At 39.3% G+C, this 20,239-nt stretch overlaps 1 protein-coding gene and 1 non-coding gene across 2 annotated transcripts in view; one reads left to right on the forward strand and one right to left on the reverse strand.

Moving 5' to 3' along the window:
* The window catches only part of DSCAM (DS cell adhesion molecule), a 799,693-nt gene that overhangs the window by 457,722 nt on the left and 321,732 nt on the right, over window positions 1-20,239 (reverse strand). The window lies entirely within an intron of this gene.
* LOC115833196 lies at window positions 10,982-11,117 on the forward strand. The gene has a single exon (XR_004028641.1). It is a non-coding gene; the product is annotated as a small nucleolar RNA SNORA51 (small nucleolar RNA).

Here is a 20,239-nt window from a genome sequence, read left to right on the forward strand (position 1 = left end):
TCTGATTTTGCTTTTGAATTGTATATATCTTCAAGAACTTAGAAGGTTTCTCATTCTTTCATATATCTAAGCCAGGCACTCTTAATCTGGGGCCCGCATACCCTCTATGCATAAAATTCAGGAGGCTCCCTGAAGCTGGGTATAGGAAAAAATTTGTTCTATTTTTCACTAACCTCTAACTGAAATTTAGCATGTTTTAAAATTACTAATATAGGCAACAAACCACAGTGGTATTAGTACTGTGACTTCATCATCAATAAAAATTACTAATATTTTCAAAATCACATTTCAGATATAGCTCTCTATACATTTTTATTGACACGAATAACTTCTTAAAATTTGCTATGGACACAAATCTAGCCTGTCATCTAATACATTAATCAAGAAGAACATATCATACATCATGGATTTTATCTAATTTGATAACTATATTAGCTTACTATTGCTGCTGTAACAAATCACCACAAACTTGATGACATAAACGACAACCAATGTATTATCTACAGTTCTGTAGGCCATAAATCCAAAATGGGTCAAGCTGGGCTAAAAGCAAGGGGTTGGCAGGCTGTCTTCTTTCTACAGGCTCGAGGGGAGAATCTATTTTTTTTATTTTTTCCAACTTCTAAAGGCTGCCCAAACCCCTTGGTTCATGGTCTCCTTCCATCTTCAAAGCCAGCAATGGCCCATTGAGCTTCCCATTGCATCACTCTGACACGGGTTCTCCTGTCTCTTCCTTCTACTTTTAAGGACTCTTGTCATGACACTGGGCTCACCCAGATAATCCACAACAATTTTCTTATGTCAAAGACAGCTGCATAGCAAACTTAATTCTATCTCCACCTTTAATTTCCCCTTGCCATGGAACATAATATATTCACAGGTCTGGCAACTAAGCCACGGGCATTTTTGGGGAGTCATAATTCTGCCTAACATATATATTAGTAATAATTTGCTAAATGATTTCCTTTATAATATTATGTAGAGTTTTTTTTATTTAACAAGACTATCCTGAGGAGAGTTCCATGGGCTCCATGAGTTTGCCAGAGAGCTCTACGGCACACAGCAGGTTAAGAACCTCTCATTTGCGACAGTGACGCTGACAACTAGAACTATAGCATTCCTTTAAGGAAACATCTGCTACAAAGTCACTTGCATATGTTCTCTTTACTTCCTACTTCCCAACAACGTTACACAATAAGAATATCTATTATGCTACTTTTACAGAAGAAGAAACCAGGGTTTGGAGAGTGATTTGCCAAAGGCCACACTGCTGATGGGTTGCAGGGCTAAATTCAAAGAGCGCTCCATCGACCTTGGAGCTGAGGCTCCCATGCTTCAAGTCTTCTTCGAGCATTGCCCTGTATTCACTCACCACCTGATATGCTTCGACCAAGAGGATATTAGTACCAGATGAGTATCAGCCTACACTGTTTATTCCCCCTCTTATGGATGCATCTGACCAGACTAGAAATGTTATCTTTGAAAAATAAACTCTAGCCACCTCTGTCCCCAGCTTTCCTGCATTATCAAAGAAAACCTTATTAACATGCACTTACAACAAGACTAGCACATGTTTCTCCCACTGACTGTTGCAGCTAGAATGAGCAAGTGAGCAGGTGCCAGTGCTGTCAAGGAGCTGTCGGATGCCAACTTCACGCTGCACACCCGCTGATTTTCAGTGGGTTACCTTACCTCAGGTAGCTACAAGAACTCTCAAACAAAAGTACATTGAAGATCTGGAACACAAATCTTTAAGTCATTGACATTCGTCTCTTTAATTTCAGGGCTTACCCAGGGTCCTATTTTCTCTGGATTTCTCAAGCCACAAAGATTAAGATGTAGCTCTGATTTTCATGTATTTGTTTGATTTGGTTTTGGTTTTAGTTTTAGCTGGATAGTATCTTCACTGTGCAACTTGGAACCGTATTTGATCTGGTAAAGTTCAGGTCTGAAATGGCACTGATTTACTGCCATTGTGAATTGATGGTCATGGGTTATCATTGTAGTTGATCATTGCTGCTAGTTCACTGACTAGTGGAACCTCTCTTCCAGGCTTTCGACAGAAAGATGCTATTGGATATTTCAAAAGAGCACCAGAGCTCCCCAACAGTGGCTCATAAATGTTTCTGGTAGAACAAACCCATGGGCACAGCATCTCACCGTGACTCACTGTTCTATCTGGCCAGCTCTAGAAATGCACAGTCTGAGGCTTAGAACATTGAAGGAAAGGAAAGAGAAGAGGAAAGAAGAAGAGAGGAGAAAAGAAAAGAGGAAGAAAAGAGTGGGGCGCAGAGAGAGGAGGAAGAGGATTTGTTTATCACTCAATAACACCAAGTCTGTACCAGGGATGTTGGCCGACTCCTCAGCCAGGAGGGCATCAAGAATCAGGTCCTAGCAATGGTGATAGCCATGGGGCACAGAGCTGTCCCTGCCTTCCCTGTTCTCCACGCCTTCTCTAAGTCTGAGTACTTCCTCCTGCCTCAGCCCTCCCTCAGGAGAACCGTCCACCTGTCACTGAGAACAGCATTCTCGATGTGGAATACTGTGGTTAGTGGGCATTACATTAAAATACACAGGATACAACAAGCTTTAAACTGTCAGCATGGCATGACACTCGTTTTAGAAAGCAAAATAAAAAAAGAAGAACAACAAAAAAACTACACAGGTGATGCAAAAGACTCAAATAATGCATGACACAAGATGTTAACAGCTGTTTAAGACCCGAGCTGTGCAACTTCTGGGGCCGCCATCCATCCTGTGTTCCAATGGAACCTGGACTCCCCCTTGAATTGTTCAACACAGAGGCCCTGATTATGCGCCTCTGGGGGTGAAACTGTAAGTGGATTTTATTTATTTTCTCAGTAACTATTTGCAGTTTTAAAACTATCCAGTGGAAACATGCATTACTTTATTATCAGAAAAAAGTATTTTTATTTGTATTTATTCCCTTATTTGTATAGTATACGAATAAGATACAGTAAAAGTTGACTATCATACCAGCTCTCATGTCTGCCTCTGAGGCTGGAAATCAAGGGCCGTTTATATGGTTCTCTGGTGCTATGTTACTCAGAAGACTCAAAGGAAGACTGAGGCCCCCACCAGGTGGAAGGTAAGAGCCTACCCATAACTTGGTTTTGGGGTACTGTGTCCCACCTCCTGGTTGCCCATTTCACAGGTAATTGGAAATAATGGGAAAGCCTTAAGACAACTTTGAGAATGAGTTAGAAAAACCAGTGGAAGTGGATTTAGCCTACCATCACTCACACAGTACAGAGACTCAAACCATGACAGGCAGCTGGGTTCAAAAACTGCCAGAGATTCAGCACAGTTTGAAAATGACAATTTTTTTGTTGCTTCAGTTTTACAAAGGAAAACAGGATAGAGTTATTTCCATGTAGGTGAGTATTCTTACATGCTAAAAGATTTCTTCCAGTTATTTTTAGCCAGTTTATTTGCTATTTGGTAAGAATAGGAAAGTTTAGTGAAAGTCTTATGATTCACAGCATTCTGAGAAAAAAAGTCTGGTAAATTCTAAGAAGAAGTCTATTAGTCAGAGCTTTCTCAGTCCCTTTACAACAGGTGGTGGCTTGCTTAAACTGCCTTATGGAATTACAGAGAATATCTCTAAAAGGTAAATACTATAATGAATGTTCTACACTTGATAAACATTTGGAGTGCCTTAATTTTCCCACCTGTTTACAGGGACTCTTACTAAGGGAACAGGCTGTTGCTAAGGTACAGGGTGGCTGTCAGAAACTTCTAGCTTCAAATATGCCAATTAAATTGCTCTTTGGGGAAGCTCTGATCATCACGTAAAATCACTCGAGGAGTTACTCTATGACTGTGATATGCAGTGCTTCTCATTTAAAATCCCACTACACTCCCAATATCCAGTCCCTCTGCGTGTGGTGATAACAACATTCTTGACTTTTAACACTTCACCAACAACTCTATTAATCAAAGTGTGTGTCTACAGGAGATGAGCAAAGTAGCTGTATCTGACTCATTTTCATTCAAGAAGATGTTCAAAGTGATGCAAAGAACCACACACACACAAAATGAGATATAAAGTCACTGCTGCAAAGTGAACCATGGATATAACACTCTTGAGCTGACTTGTGCTTTTTTCCAGATTCTTAAAGATTCACTGAAGGAGCTTTGTTACTAATGCACTTCATGCTTGCATTTCAAAAATCTGTAACGCATTTTATGAGCTACTCTGTTAATGTCAAAGACGAATGAGCATCGGCTAGGCTTAGCTACCAACTGATCTCAAGCTCATGCACGAGGGGACAGTAACGACACTCATCCCACCTGAATCTGAGATAAGCAATAAAGAGTGAATATTCTAGCAAATAAAATCTTCCGTTTGAAAGGTTAGATGCCATTTCTCAGAACCTGCTACTGCCTGGGATGTCCAGGAGAAATATGAAAAATACCAGTGGGCGCCCTGGACTCACTGACTTCATGGAGGAAAAATAAAACAAGCCAAGGTTGCTTTTACCACTTATTTGCTCCTTCTTGCTTCATTGGAAAAATCAAGTGGCTCAAACAAAATCGGCTTAATTCAGATATAAAGTGCTTAAACGGTATTTGATAACCAGTGACCCCAGATTCAGGAGAGTTAGCAGAAACTGTTACATTGGAAACATCCGATTAGTGGTTATAAAGGGAAAAAGACATACTTTATCTTATTATGTTACTAAAATATCAACTTTAAATATAATACAAAAAATATTGGTCTAGTGGTAATCAAAAGAGGAAAAAAAATCTTTTGCCCTACTATTACTAAAACATTAATCACAAATACAAAGCATATTATCAGAGAAGTTACACTTTGATTGGAAAAAAAACTTTCCATGTCAAAATAACAGCCACAACTTGGCCAGGCCCAGTGGCTCACGCCTGTAATCCCAGCACTGTGGGAGGCCGAGGCGGGCAGATCGCGAGGTGAGGAGTTCGACACCAGCCTGACCAACATGGTGAAAACCCGTCTCTACTAAAAATACAAAAATTAGCCAGGCGTGGTGGCACACGTCTGTAATCCCAGCTACTCGGGAGGCTGAGGCAGGAGAATTGCTTAAACCCTGGAGGCAGAGGTTGCAGTGAGCCGAGATCACATCACTGTACTCCAGCCTGGGTGGCAGAGCTAGACTATGTCTCAAAAATAATAATAACAAAAATAAATTTAAAAAAACAGCTGCAACTATTCAATACCAGTAGCAGATTTCAGAAAATAGTCCTATGCATCATTAAAGCATATAGCTCTTCTATTTGTCTTATGGGTAAAAAATATGGCATTTACATCTTTATATACACACTGCTGTATTTCTATAGCAGGCAAATCACGTACTCTAATGTCCATCTTACATTTGTGAATATAACTTGCATCTACAGCTGGATGTGGTGACTCACACCTGTAATCTCTGCACTTTAGGAGGCTGAGGTGGGTGGATCACTCGAGCTCAGGAGTTTGAGACCAGCCTGGGGAACACGGTGAAACCCCCTCTCTACAAAAAATACGAAAGTTAGCTGGACATGGTGTTGTGCACCTGTAGTCCCAGCTACTCAGGAGTCTGAGGCAGGAGGATCTCTTGAGCCTGGAAGATGGAGGTTGCAGTGATCATGCCGCAGCACTACAGCCTGGGTGACAGAGCACAGCAAGACTCTGTCTCAAAAAAATAAATGTATAAACAACTTACATTCACAGGAGACTGCTGGAGCTGCCCTCTGGACAGCCTATCACAGAGCAGCTTTCTCTGTACCCTCTCACCCCTCCACTCCTGCATACAGACCCTTTTCCTGAACTGCTTTCCTAGAGCACCAATCCCTGGACCTTTGTAACCAAAACCCACCGGTATTTGCTAAACGTACCTGTGGAAAAATGGGTAGAGTTGAGTCACTTTTATTTTCCTAAGTGGAGCCACCCTACATGGAGAGAGTATGTTTAATCTGGTTGTAGAGAAGGGGATGGAGTATGGACGCAGTGTGGGTCCCAGCAGATGCCATTCTAGGAATTTCATCACTGATTTATTTAATTTCTGACTCACACTGTCAGGAAGGGAAGAAACCATGAACTGTGAGTATTTACCATTCTGAGTCAGTTCTATTTGCAAAAGCAAATAACCATTGCTTTTGTAACTTTTAGAAAAGAAATAAATCAATAATGAAATTACTAAAATGGAATATGCCGACAGCCACACTGCATCCACACTTTAAATGGGAATTAATATGCTATTTATAAATCGAAAAGAGAAGGGAAAAGATCTCAAAAGTCTGTTTTTTGATTACTAGAATAACTCTATTATGTATTTCAAAGGCAAATTGGTAATGGTAAAAAGATCCCAAGCATAGGTTAATTGAAATCAAATAAAAAATGTTAACTAAATAGTTTGGCATTTAAATATGGAGATAAACAACATTTTAAAATTAGTATTGTTGTTGTTGTTATCATCATTATTATTTAAAGACAGAATCTTGCCCTGTCGACCAGACTGGAATGCAGTGGTGCAGTCATTGCTCACAGTAGCCTCAAACTCCTGGGCTCAAGGGAACCAGCTACCTCAGTCTCTTAAGCCACTCAGACCACAGGTGCAAACCACCACAGCCGTTTAATTTTTTTTTTTTTTTAACTTTTTTGTAGAGACAAGGTCTCTTTTATGTTGCCCAGGCTGGTCTCAAACTTCTGGCCTCAAGTAATCCTCCTGCCAACCTCCCAAAGTGCTGGGATTACAGGCATGAGCCATTGTGTCCAGCCAGAAAAACAACATTTTGACAAAAGGAATGATGGCAAAATGCTACATTTCTAAGGTAAAATTTTGGTTATTAAAAATTTTAAATTTGGTAAAATGGCCTGAACACGGGTGAGCTCCCTAATACCTAAAACACCAAGTTAGTGTTGCTTCCTCTTTGTACAAAATTGCAACTTGTCCTCATTGAAGAGTTGGTTTTTTTTCTCTAAAACTCTGCATATTTTTGGAAGTTGATGTCAGTCTGTGAGTGTCACCTGTTACGTAGGCAAGGGAAGAACCTTCATCAGGCCCTCAGTTTCCAAAAGCACAGTCATTTGCAGCCATAAATTCCAAGAAAATAAAACAGAAAGTGGAATTCCAAAGGAGTTCAGGCGGTGAACCCTAATGCCCAAGATGTCAAACCTCTCTAATCTTTCCTACTCGTATATTGATTAGCAAAGGGTCTTTTTCCAAGACCCTTCTCTTTTACACTGGAGAAATAACTGCTAGATCCTTGCCAAGTAGCCGAAGGAGATTTGATTTTCTATTTTTCACTGGGAGGAGGTGAGGGGATGACATCTCCCCTTTGTTCCTCTCACTCAGAGCCCGGGGCCTGAGCCTGGTTTTCCAAAAGGCCTGTCTGTGTACCTTCACCCCACTGGCAAATGCCGACATGCAGTGGGTTCAGAATGACGAGGAAAACCAGACATAGACATGGATCCAGTCAATAAGCAGCATTTCACACACAGTGACCGCCAGCTAGTAAAATTTCTATGAAAGATCTCATATGTAATCACATTAAAAAACAGGAACGAGGCCCAAGCACAATGCCTTCATACTCTGGGAAGTTATAAAGATTTTATACATGCATTCTGAAGCCAAACAAAACTAGAACAGAAAGCAAACTTTATTACAAATGCTCTGATTTTTCTCTAAAAGAATCTAGGCTGGGTGAGGTGGCTCATGCCTATAATCCCAGCATTTTGGGAGGCCGAGGCGGGCGGATCACGAGGTCAAGAGATGGAGATCATCCGGGCTAACACAGTGAAAGCCCGTCTCTACTAAATATACAAAAAATTAGCCAGACATGGTGGCACACAACTGTAGTCCCAGCTACTCAGCAGGCTGAGGCAGGAGAATCCCTTGAACCCAGGAGGCACAGGTTTGCAGTGAGCTGAGATCGCCCCACTGCACTCCAGCCTGGTGACAGGGCGAGACTCCGTCTCAAAAAAAAAAAGAATCTAAAACTGCCCCCGCCCAAGGCACTCTAAAATAAATAACAAAGCACTATGAAATCACTAATGAGTATAGCCAGGTCTAATATAGAAATAAACGCTATACAGACTAGGCTTCTAAAAAAAAAAGACTATGAAATTGAAGGGAGAATTTATTAATTCAACAGAGATAGTATTTTTATGAGGAATTTTCTAGTGGCATTTTAGATATGATGCTTGTTACATTGTCATAAGTCCACCTTTTAGGGATTAATATATATCAATTTTTAAATAATAAGTTGCTCAAAATGTTAGTATTGTTGACGAAAATTAAGACTGTTGAGGTTTGATAACGGTTTGATAAACATTTGTTCGAAATCAAATGGGATGATTCACAAAGTTTTATTGAAAACTAAATGTCAAGACTGACTCAGGAAGTCAACAAAAGTTGGGTGTGTTCCAGAGTCGCCTAGGAGTTGGAAGGCCTTTATAAGAAAGTTTAGAAGGAAGAGAACTCCTCACACCGGAGCTGTCCTTTTTCAGTGGAGGGTACATTACAGAAGTTACAATCATTGGCTACAGATTGCAACATACAGGTTGAAGTGTCTGTGTGCAAGACCATCAGCCAGACATTCTTCTGATTCTGAAACAAATCAGGATCCTTTTCAGCGTCTGTAAGTTACATAGTAAACAGTATGTCAACAATTTGAGAACTCCTGATAAGACCCTACCCAGGGACCGGATGTTGCCATGAATCACAAGACCTCTGCCAGATGGGTTAATTTGGAAGCCTGCCAGATCTGACCCATGGGTTATCAGTATTGTGCTTATTTGTGTATCAGAATAAAAGCAAGAAATTTATGTTTGAGAAAATCATGTCATGTTTCTTTTATAGTTTAAAAATTCTACAAAATTCCTGACCTTGAAAAAATGTATCAGACTTGTTTTTGCACTGTTCACATATGTGTTAATAATAAAGGTTGGATTTATTTGGGAGAATAATAAAATTATATTCATTTGTTTAATTCTCTTCATGGTATGTTGTTTTATAGTTCATAAAGTGCTTTCACGTTTTCTCAGTTACTTTTGAGAAAAGAGGAAAGCAGAACAAATATGATACCATCCTTATTTTATAGATAAAGAAATAAGGAATTTTCCCACAGCCCTCAAGTTAACAGGGCTGATAAAAAGTGACATTAAAAATATATTCACATAGAGATAAAATTTTAAATACAAGAAATTCAGCTTAATGTAAGTTATTACATTAATTTCTTGATTAGAGCATCAATTTCACAGCTTATTGAAAACAAATATCATAAATTTAGCATATGTTACTTAATAACAAAAATATTCAAAATGAATGTGATTGTGGTTAAACTTTACCATTTCTCCAAAGAAAAGGTTTCCTCGACTAAAAACATGGAAAAGATGAAACTAGAATCACTAATGTTGTTTTCAGTTCTAATATTCATGAGTCTACAAATTTTATAATTCTTCATAAAGTTACAATCCTGCACTTCCAGTAAAACAGTCTCTTTGCACCTCTGCCTATACATAAATCACTCTTTCACCAACCTACAAAAAGTATTCTAGGCCGGGCGCGGTGGCTCACGCCTGTAATCCCAGCACTTTGGGAGGCCGAGGCGGACGGATCATGAGATTGAGACCAACCTGGCTAACACAGTGAAACCCCATCTCTACTAAAAATACAAAAAATTAGCCGGGCGTGGTGGCGGGCACCTGTAGTCCCAGCCACTAGGGAGACTGAGGCAGGAGAATGGCGTGAACACGGGAGGCGGAGCTTGCAGTGAGCCGAGATGGAGCCACTGCACTCCAGCCCGGGCGACAGAGCAAGACTCCATCTCAAAAAAAACAAAAAACAAAAACAACAAAAAAAAGTATTCTATTTGAGGTCTTGCTTTTGGGGGAAACACTTGCATGCAAACAGCTTTCTCCAATGAGAAAGGCAAGGGAGATAGGTTACACTGTTTTGCAAGAAGAGAGTGTGTGCGTTTGCAGGAGGAAATTAACGTAGCAGTGATCTTTCCCTTCCAATTATGCATGATTCAGTGATTACACATAAGAAGAAATTCCCTTGCCCATTTTATCCTGAGTGAAACTTGCTCTTTCTTACAAAACGGAGTCTGTTTTCTTTCATATCTGTTATTCCACAAACACTGACTTCACACCTACTCTGGGAAGTCACCCCACTGCACAATGGGGATACAACAGCAAGGACAGAGGTAAGTTTACTCTCCTACTAAATCTTATCTCTATTCCTTCACGTCATTGGAAATTATGGGTATCTAGTGATGTTCTGGACTCTAAAATGTCAGAGACATGCGAATGAAGGAGTGAAACTTGGTGATCCTCAAAGCCTGTAGGAGAAGTGGGAGAGGAGAGAGTGGGAGGCTGTCTTCACGTTTGTGGCATTCATTGTTCTGTCTCCATCTATTGCCAAGGGCCAGTAGAGGTCAGAATATTCTTAGCAGATTATTGACTTCTGACTATTTGATTAATCAGTGACAGAAATTGTTGTCCATTTGTCGATTTGTACCGTTGCTCAGTGAAGTTATCATAGTGAATTTATACTACTGTATAGTTATATACCATAACAGTAATAGTGCTCTAACCTCCCTTATTCACACCGGGGCAACGCCTCTCCTGAGACCCATTAGCAGCACAACTGCGTCCCTAGTGGCCATTCCCAGAACTTCAGGGAAGGGAAGGGACCATAGAAAATTCTCAGCTTCAATGCTTGCCCATTTCCTCCACTATTTTTTTATTTTTATTTATTTATTTATTTTTTGAGACAGAGTTTCACTCTTGTTGCCCAGGCTGGAGTGCAATGGTGCGATCTCTGCTCACCCCAACCTCTGCCTCCCATATTCAAGCGATTCTCCTACCTCAGCCTCCTGTGTAGCTGGTATTACAGGCATGTGACACCAAGCCCTGCTAATTTTCTGTATTTTTCGTACAGACGGGGTTTCTCCATGTTGGTCAGGCTGGTCTTGAACTCCCGACCTCGGGTGATCCGCCCGCCTTGGCCTCCCAAAGTGCTGGGATTCTCACATTGACTGCATAGAAAGAGGAGAGAACATAACCTACCTACCCCGTACATACTTCAGCCCAGGTCCTGTGCCTGATCTGTAATGTGAATGAAGAGACATGGAGAAAAGAAAAGAAAAAAAAGGAAAATCTATCTTGGGAACAACAACAACAAAATCTAAGAATACAACTATGCATATATGTCTCAGTCTGTTTGGTGCTGCTATAAGGGAATACGTGAGGCTGGGTAATTTACAAAGAAAAGATTGATTTGGCTTATGGCTCTGTAGGTTGTACAAGAAGCATGGCACCAACATCTGCTTCCGGTGAGGGCTTCAGGGAGCTTCAAATCATGGTGGAAGGTGAAGAGGTAGCAGGTGGGTCACCCAATGAGAGAAGGAGCAAGAGTGATGGCAGGAAGTGTCAGGCTCTCTTAAACAGCCGGCTCTTGCATAAACTAATAGAAAAAGAATTCACTCATTATCACAGGGACAGCACCAAGCTATACACGAGGAATCTGTCCCCATGACCCAAACACCTTCCACTATGCCCCACCTTCAACATTAGGGGCCACATTTCAATATGAGATTTGGGGGGACAAATATCCAAACTATGTCAACATGGATGTATGAATGGACAGAATAAAAGAAAAATAACATATTAGAGATAGAATTTAAAAATAAAAAAATACTATATGTAACAACAACAACAAAAACAAAAACAAGTGAAGTCAAAAATAGTCAAAATATCCTCCAGGCACCAGATCACAGATTGGAACAGAAAATAGAAAGGCACTTCATTAATTTTCAAGGCTTTGCACTCAAAACTGCTACGTAAGCAATGCAGTGACAGATTGCATACAGAATTCATAAGGAACCTCCAACGCCATTTGTGTGATCAGGACAGACAACCTGGGCATGAACTTGGAGGCATTTTTCTTCAAAAATGCGCCAAAATGAAAGCAACCTCCCAAAATACTTTAAGAGAAACAGTGGCAAGTGCAAAGAAAACTGGACAGGTATGGTGAACCCTACTCCTTATTCCCAAAGAGGTACAGGAAAGCTGTTGCAAAGCCCTGCATGCTCAATTTACAATCCCTGGATCAACATTTTTCCACCCTGTTTTCACTGAGCCAGGGAGCCATTCAATGCTTCATCATCCCAGGGAAAATGAACAAGGCCGTCTTATTAATTGGACTACATCACCCTTTTTCCTCTTAAAACAGAGCTCACTGTTAGAAACTCAAACTGGATTAGCGAGAAAATGCTCCAGGCTTCAACTTAACACATCAGAAAGTCAGAGCTTATCTCCTAATATAAAATAAACCCTGTATTTTTGGTTCTTTGTTTTCCTTTTTGACATTGCATAAAATGGGTTATGCAATAAATAGCAGACAGACAATTCACGTTGCACCAATGCATATTCTAATGTTCTGCGGCAACATCTAATGGTGTAAATAAGACGAAAAAACTAACGATCCTTTATGAAAGATTTTTTTTTCTTTATGGGGCATAATAGCATGCACAAATGGACCCTGCAGAACAATTTGCTTTCATTCCTTATTTTCCCTCTTATACTAGTAAATGTGGGATAAATGTATAATGTCTGTTAAACATTCATAATTATTAAACCATCAACGGAGCTTATCAAATCCCACATATTCCTCTCCAATGAGCTCTTTAAAGGGAACAACTTTGATTTAGAGTATAAAGATGTGGAATGGGTCAGCTGATCATTCTGGCCCCAAACTGCGGCAAAGGTGTTGTCTTGGAAGGAAAAGGAAAAGCTAAATTAATGCAGCCTATAGCTTTTGACGAAAGGACATTTTACAAATTTTCAGAAGCGAAGTTAAGAAAAGATTACTTAGAAATTGGCACTGCTTAAAAACGTTGGTACATCTGTAAAGGCTACTTCCTGTTTCAGAATATTAGTAGGGTAATTCCTACTATAATCTGAAAACTACAGAAGTATACATTTACAAGTGTTGATGTTCTAAATTTTCAAAAAGACTGGGAATTCTTTTAAGAAAAAATAACTTTTGCACACTGCTCCTTTTCCTTGAAAAAGAGTTTTTGCCTAAAGCTATAGACTACATTATTGTTTTGAAAAAAAATATAAACGAAAGAACAGTTATAAGAATAGTACAGTAACTGTAGCATACCTTCCACTTCCACTCACCACTTGATAACAAGTTGCCTCATTTTCTCCATTGCTTTCCCTTTTTCTCATTCTAATGAAAACACTTATTGTTACTGCTGAACAACTGGAGAGTAAGTTGCATACATGATGTCTCCTTCTCCCCAACGGTTTCAACATTATCTTCTGAGAACAAGGACAGTCTTTTATACAACCACGGAACGGTGATCAATTTCAGAAAAAAATTAAAATTTAACTGTGATGGCCTTTGATTTTAAGAACTTAGAGGAGTGTTGTAAAACTCCAGTTGAAGGTAAAAATACTTTTAAAAATTACAGTCTTTTCTGACTCCTCACTCAAAACAAAGTAAAAGCTTCATGAGGGCAAAGATTCGACTTTATTTCCGGGTGTGCAAGCCCTCCCAGGAGAGCTTCACACTCAGCGCACCCGTAGGCAATGTTAACTGATTTCAAAAATTATTCTTCAAACAATACTTAAGTATTATTAAGTATCTCATGCGTCTAGTATAATATATGAAATCATTCTTGACTATGTTTAACGTCAAGGTTACTATGACCCACATTCTTGTGAACATGATATACTTTTTAAAGGATTCTACAAAACTTTCTTTTTTTTCATAGATAACCCTCAAAGATTCACCTAACTCTTGACTGATTTTGAAAGATGTTCTGCATGTGTGCCACTAATTTGGATTTTAACATCCAGTGGTAGCATCTAATGATAAGGTGTTTCACATTTCAGATTGATTAAAGGATCATTTAATAATTTTATTCTTTTATCTCCCCCACCATACATACACACACACACACACACAAATCTTTCAAAAGAAAACCAAGTATTCTCTCCAAACTGACCTCTACTAAAATTAATTTTTTAATAACTGCTTGGTTTTATCACTACTTCCCCAAATGCTAATTAATTCTAACTCTAAACTATGTAATTATAATACTTCTGCTGAAATACAAATTATCTGGTGCCCCTGGGGTGAACAAGTTAGAATGTATTTCATGTTCCATTCAACAGAGGAAAGGCGATGTTTCTCAGACCGTGGAAACAATGTAGCAGCCTCGCTGGCTCCCCTCCCCCAAACACTGGCAGTTCCTGTTTCTTCCTCTTTAGCAGGAAGACGGGAACAGAGTTGACAGTTGGCATCCAGTCAGTTTAATGCCTCTCTCCATGGGGCTGTGAGGAACGGTGGCATGCCAAGTTATTTTTGGCCAGGCACGGCAACACACAGAGCCTTGAGGAGCCTTCATTTAGGCAGTGGCGGCCAATGTACCTGCAGAATGTGAATTGACGTTGCCATGGAAATAGAACAACTCTGTCAAAATCCATCTCTATCTGCGACTAGGCAGAGGTCAGGAAGGAAATAAACACAAGTGCCAGGGAGAACATTCGAGAAGGGAAGGACTCTGCAGTGCCCCAGTGTGGGAGAAATTCGATGGGCTTTTTCTGATAACGTTCATATACATTATTGTGTTTCAAATCCAGATCTTGTTTATTCATTAGACAGTAGCAAATCCGGATACACACACAAGCACACCCACCATATATATATACACACACACACACACACACACCTTATATATTTATATATACATATTCACCTTACTCTCTGTAAATATACATATATTATATATACATATATATACACCATATATATACCTTATATATTAACATATGTATATATATACCTTATATACTCTGTGTATGTATATACATGTTACATATATATGCACGCACATATATACCCCCCACACAACTTATGTGTGTATATATATACCTTATATATTTACATATAAATACAAATGTACCTATTCACCTCATATACTCTCTCTCTGCATATACATATATACGCACACATATATATGCACCCACACGCATACACCTTATGTGTATATATGTATACCTTATACATTTATGTATTGATATATTTATATATAAATGCAAATGTACATATTTACCTTATATACTCTCTCTGTATATACATATATATATATACACACACACACACACCCCCATACACACACACACACACAAGCAACACACACACACAGACACAGACACACACATTTACTTCTGGAACCCAAAGCCAGCCTTTGCAGCCTGCCATATAACATTGTTAGGGTCTCATTTTTCTCAGTTTTCACACAAGGTTGACTCAGGTAATCTCTAAGCCCTTCGTTTCTAATATGTCTATGATGCCATTTAACATTCTGTTTTCAGTCTTAATATGCATTAGCCCATTCTACCTGGAACTTTAACAAAACCATGAAAACAGGACAGTGCATGTCATAAGAACACATAAATAGGAGCTGTGAAAAAAACCAAAGTGCTTCCTCTCTGATCCCCTCTTTGCGATGTAGTTCTGGGGTACTGAGACCTGCAGCTGTCCCTAGGCTTAACTCTTGAGGTAGCAGGAGGAGAGTGACAGCGCTGTGTCCCTGGCAGACTCTCATTACTGGAAATTTGTTGCTGCTGCCTGTTCCTGAGTTCAGCCTGGGTCCAGCCCAGTGCTCTGATTTTTAATCACCTGTTTGGCCCTGCACATGGCTCCGAGTGTGAGCTTCAGCCCGAGTGCCAACCTCTGGGTCCCATGCTTTTCTGGCCTCTGCAGACTTTTAGTTCACAGAGACATGGGTGCTTCATGCAGAGGGCGGGCACACCTTGGGTCCAGGGACACAGACAACTAAGGAGGAACATAGAACCTCCATGATGGGTACTAGTGAACCTCGATACCGAGTATTCCTAAACACAGAGTGAATAGCAGATATTCCAATTCAATAGGAATCTGTGTGTGCATTCCAATGGACCCTTGAGTTCTGACCATTTGCGAGAGACCCTGAAGGCCTGAGATGCGTCCTGTCTGCTGGGTGAGGCACAAGCCCAGTCATCTGCTGACATGTGGCAGCCAGTCTGTCAAAGAGCCTCGCAGACCATCTGCACATATTTTCAATGCAGTTTGCCCATATATACACATATACACACACATGCACCTATATATACACATATATATGTGTGTATATATGTGATATATACACACATATATATGTGTATATATAGGTGCATGTGTGTGTATATGTGTATATATGTGTGTATATATGTATATATGTATATATATATACGTGTATACCCGTGTATGTGTATATATGTATATATGTATATATACACGTGTATACACGTGTATGTGTATATATGTATATATGTATATATACACGTGTATACACGTGTATGTGTATATATGTATATATGTATATATACACGTGTATACACGTGTATGTGTATATATGTATATATGTATATATACACGTGTATACACGTGTATGTGTATATATATACACGTGTATACACGTGTATGTGTACATGTATATATATACACGTGTATACACGTGTATGTGTATATGTATATATACACGTGTATACACGTCTATGTGTATATATATACACATGTATACACACGTGTATACACGTACGTGCATATACATGTACGTGTATATACACGCACACGTATATACATATATACGTGTATATATACGTGTATATACGTGTACATACGTGTACATACGTGTACATACGTGTATATACGTGTATATACGTATATATGTATATATGTATATAGTGTATATATGTGTATATATGTGTATATATATGTGTGTATATATATACACACACACACACACACCACCTAAAACCTTAAAATTTTACTTCATTGAATTATAGGAAGAACATCCATCCATCATGATACAACTGTGCATGGCTTAACAGTGGGATATGTTCTGAGAAGTACGTCATTAGGCAATTTCATTATCATGCAAACACCGTAGAGTGTGCTTATGCAAACCTAGATGGCGTAACCTACTACACACCTAGGCTTTACTGTGCAGCCTATTGCTCCTAAGCTACTAACCCATACAGCACGTTACTGCATAAATATTGTAGGTAATTGGAACATAATGTTAAGTACTTCATTTCTAAACATACCAAGCATAAAAGTGGTATAATAAAATGCGGTATTATAATCTTACGGGACTACTGTCATACATGTAGTCCGATGTTGACTGAAATGTCATTATGTGGTACATAACTGTATTTATGAATCCGGTAATTCAAGAAAATGTCCAGATATCCCTTTATTTTACTCTTCCTAGGCGTGTGTAAATATATGACGGTGAGTGTTACGTGTGAGCTTGGCTAGGCTGTAATAATACCCAGTTATTTCATCAAACACTAATCTGGGTATTGCTGTGAAGGTGTTTTGTAGATATGGTTAACATCTACAATCCAGTGAGTTGAGAACCTTATGAAAAAAGTCTCAGTGCTATGGTCTGAATGATTGTATCTGCCCAAAATTTGTGTGTTGAAATTCTTACCCACAACGTAATGGTATTAGGAGGTGGGGATTTGAGAGCCCTCATGAATGGTATTGTGCCCTCTTAAAGGACACCTGAGAGAGACCCCTTGCCCCTTTGGCCATCTGAGGATAAAGCAAGAAGGCGCTGTCCATGAACCAGGGAGTGGGTCCTCATCAGATACTGGATGTGCTGGTGCCTTGTTCTTGGATTTCTCAGCCTCCAGTACTGTGAGGAAGAAACTTCTATTGTTTACAAGCCACCCAGTTTATGGTGTTTTTGCTGTGACAGCCCAAATAGACTAAGACACCCAGAGGAGAAATTCTGACTCAAGACCATAACATAAAAATAGAAATCCTTCTGGAGCTTCCAGCCTCTTGCTCTGCCCTATAGATTACAGACATGCCAGCCCGACAATTGTGTGGGCCAATTCCTTAAAGTCTCTCTCTCTCTCTCTCTCTCTCTCTGTGTGTGTGTGTGTGTGTGTGTGTGTGTGTGTGTGTCCATACACATATAAAATACCCTGTTGATTATTGGTTCTAGGTAACTTGAATCACTAGGGTAGTTTAAATCAAATCATAAAACACATGACCTTCCTTATATCATTCTAGACTCCAAAATTTATTGCCTCTGACTCCTAATATAAGCATATATTTATATTATTTCAGATCTTGCATCTATTAGAAGGCATTTAACGACTCTAAATGAATATGTTTCCTTAATGACATTACTCATTTGCCCTAAATTATATGTGAAGTAGATTAGCTTGCAATAGTGGAATAAATTTCTCCTAGAATAAATTCTAGGAGCCATAAAACTACAAACTCCCAGTTGAATTTTGGTGGTACACTTACTTGCTCCCATTTTAGAGGCACACAGGTCGGTAGTTATACCTTACTTTAAATACCATCTTTCTTCAAGAGAAAATAATTCTCTGCAATAATTATAGCAAGTCAATTAAGAGAAGCAGAATTCAATGCAATGCTATTATCTTCCAGAAAATATGCTTTTCATGAAAGTATTTCAAAATCAAAGATTGCTGTCAACAATTTAAATGCATTAAATATTTTTATATTTCATAGGTTCTTGAGGAGGAAACACAAACACTAACATGAGAATGGATGAAAAGTTATGTAGTGTGTGGCCGGGCGCGGTGGCTCATGCCTGTAATCCCAGCACTTTGGGAGGCCGAGGCGGGCGGATCACGAGATCAGCAGTTCGAGACCAGCCTGGCCAACATGGTGAAACCCCGTCTCTATTAAAAATACAAAAATTAGCCGGGCATGGTGGTGCACGCCTGTAGTCCCAGCTACTCAGGAGGCTGAGGCAGGAGAATCTCTTGAACCTGGCAGGTGGAGGTTGCAGTGAGCCAAGATTGTGCCACTGCACTCCAGCCTGGGTGACAGAGCAAGACTCTCTCTCTCTCTAAAAATAAATAAATAGAAAAGATATGTAGTGTGATGTAGTGTGTATATAAGGAATTGCAAATCATTGTATTTGAGTTAGCACATGAGAACTGAGCTTAAATGGCCTTGGCTTGTTTGCTTAAAAATATCACATGTACCCTGTAAGTATGTACAAATATTATGTATCACTAAAAATTTAAGAATACTTTCATAGATTCTAATAAAATAAAATTTCAAACAACTTAAAAGCACTCTTTCTGTGTTTTACAATAATTCAAGACTCCCTACTGTAGGTAGAACAGTGTTTCTCAACCGGGGTCATTTTTGAACTTCTGATGACACTTGGTAATGCCTGGAGACATTCTTGGTTGTCACAATTGGGAGGGGAGTGAGAGGGTGGGTGGTACTGACATCTAGTGCGTAGAGGCCAGGGATAATGCTAAACATCTTAAAATACACAGGATATTTCCTTTGGATGTATACTCAGGAGTGAAAATACTGGATCACATGGTAGATCCACTTTTAGTTTTTTGAGAAACCGCTATACTTTTTTCCATAATGGCTTCACTAATTTATATTCCCACCCACAGTGTGTAAGGGTTTCCTTTCTCCACATCCTCAGCAACCTTTGTTATCTTACTATGTCTTTTTAATAATAGCCATTCTAATTGAAGTGAGGTGATACCTCATTGTGGTTTGGATTTGCATTTCTCTGATGATTAGTGATGCTGAGAATGTTTTCATATACCTGTTGTCCATTTGTATGTCTTTTTGATTTTTTGCTTTTTTATTTTTTTGCTGTTGATCTGTTTGAGTTCCTTATGTATTCTGAATATTAACCCCTCAAATATCATGTTTCCACTCATATGTGAAATCTAAAGTCAATCTTATAAAAATAGTGAATACAATTGGGTAAGGAGTAGGAATAGGGAGATGGGGAGTGGAGGGTCAATGGGTACAAAGTTAACGATAAGAAAGGAGAAGTGCTGGCGTTCTGTTGCACAGTCTGGCAACTAGTCAACAATAAGGTACTGCACATCTCAAAATAGCTGTCATAGAGGATTTTGTATGTTCCCCAGAAAGAAATGATAAATGTTTGAGGTGATAGATATGCTAATTATCCTGATTTGATCATTAAACAATGTACACACATTTCAAAACACTGTATTGTGCCCCATAAACAGGTACAATAATCGTGTGTCAATTAAACTTTTTAAAAAATATATTTAAAAATGCACAGGACAGCTCGCCACTCCCTCCCCGAGAAAAAGAATTATTTTGCCCAAAATGTCAGTGGATTGAGGTTAAGAAACTCTGCTATAGAACAAAGCTAG

This window comes from Nomascus leucogenys, chromosome 25, assembly GCF_006542625.1.
Source record: "Nomascus leucogenys isolate Asia chromosome 25, Asia_NLE_v1, whole genome shotgun sequence".
NCBI lineage: Eukaryota > Metazoa > Chordata > Mammalia > Primates > Hylobatidae > Nomascus > Nomascus leucogenys.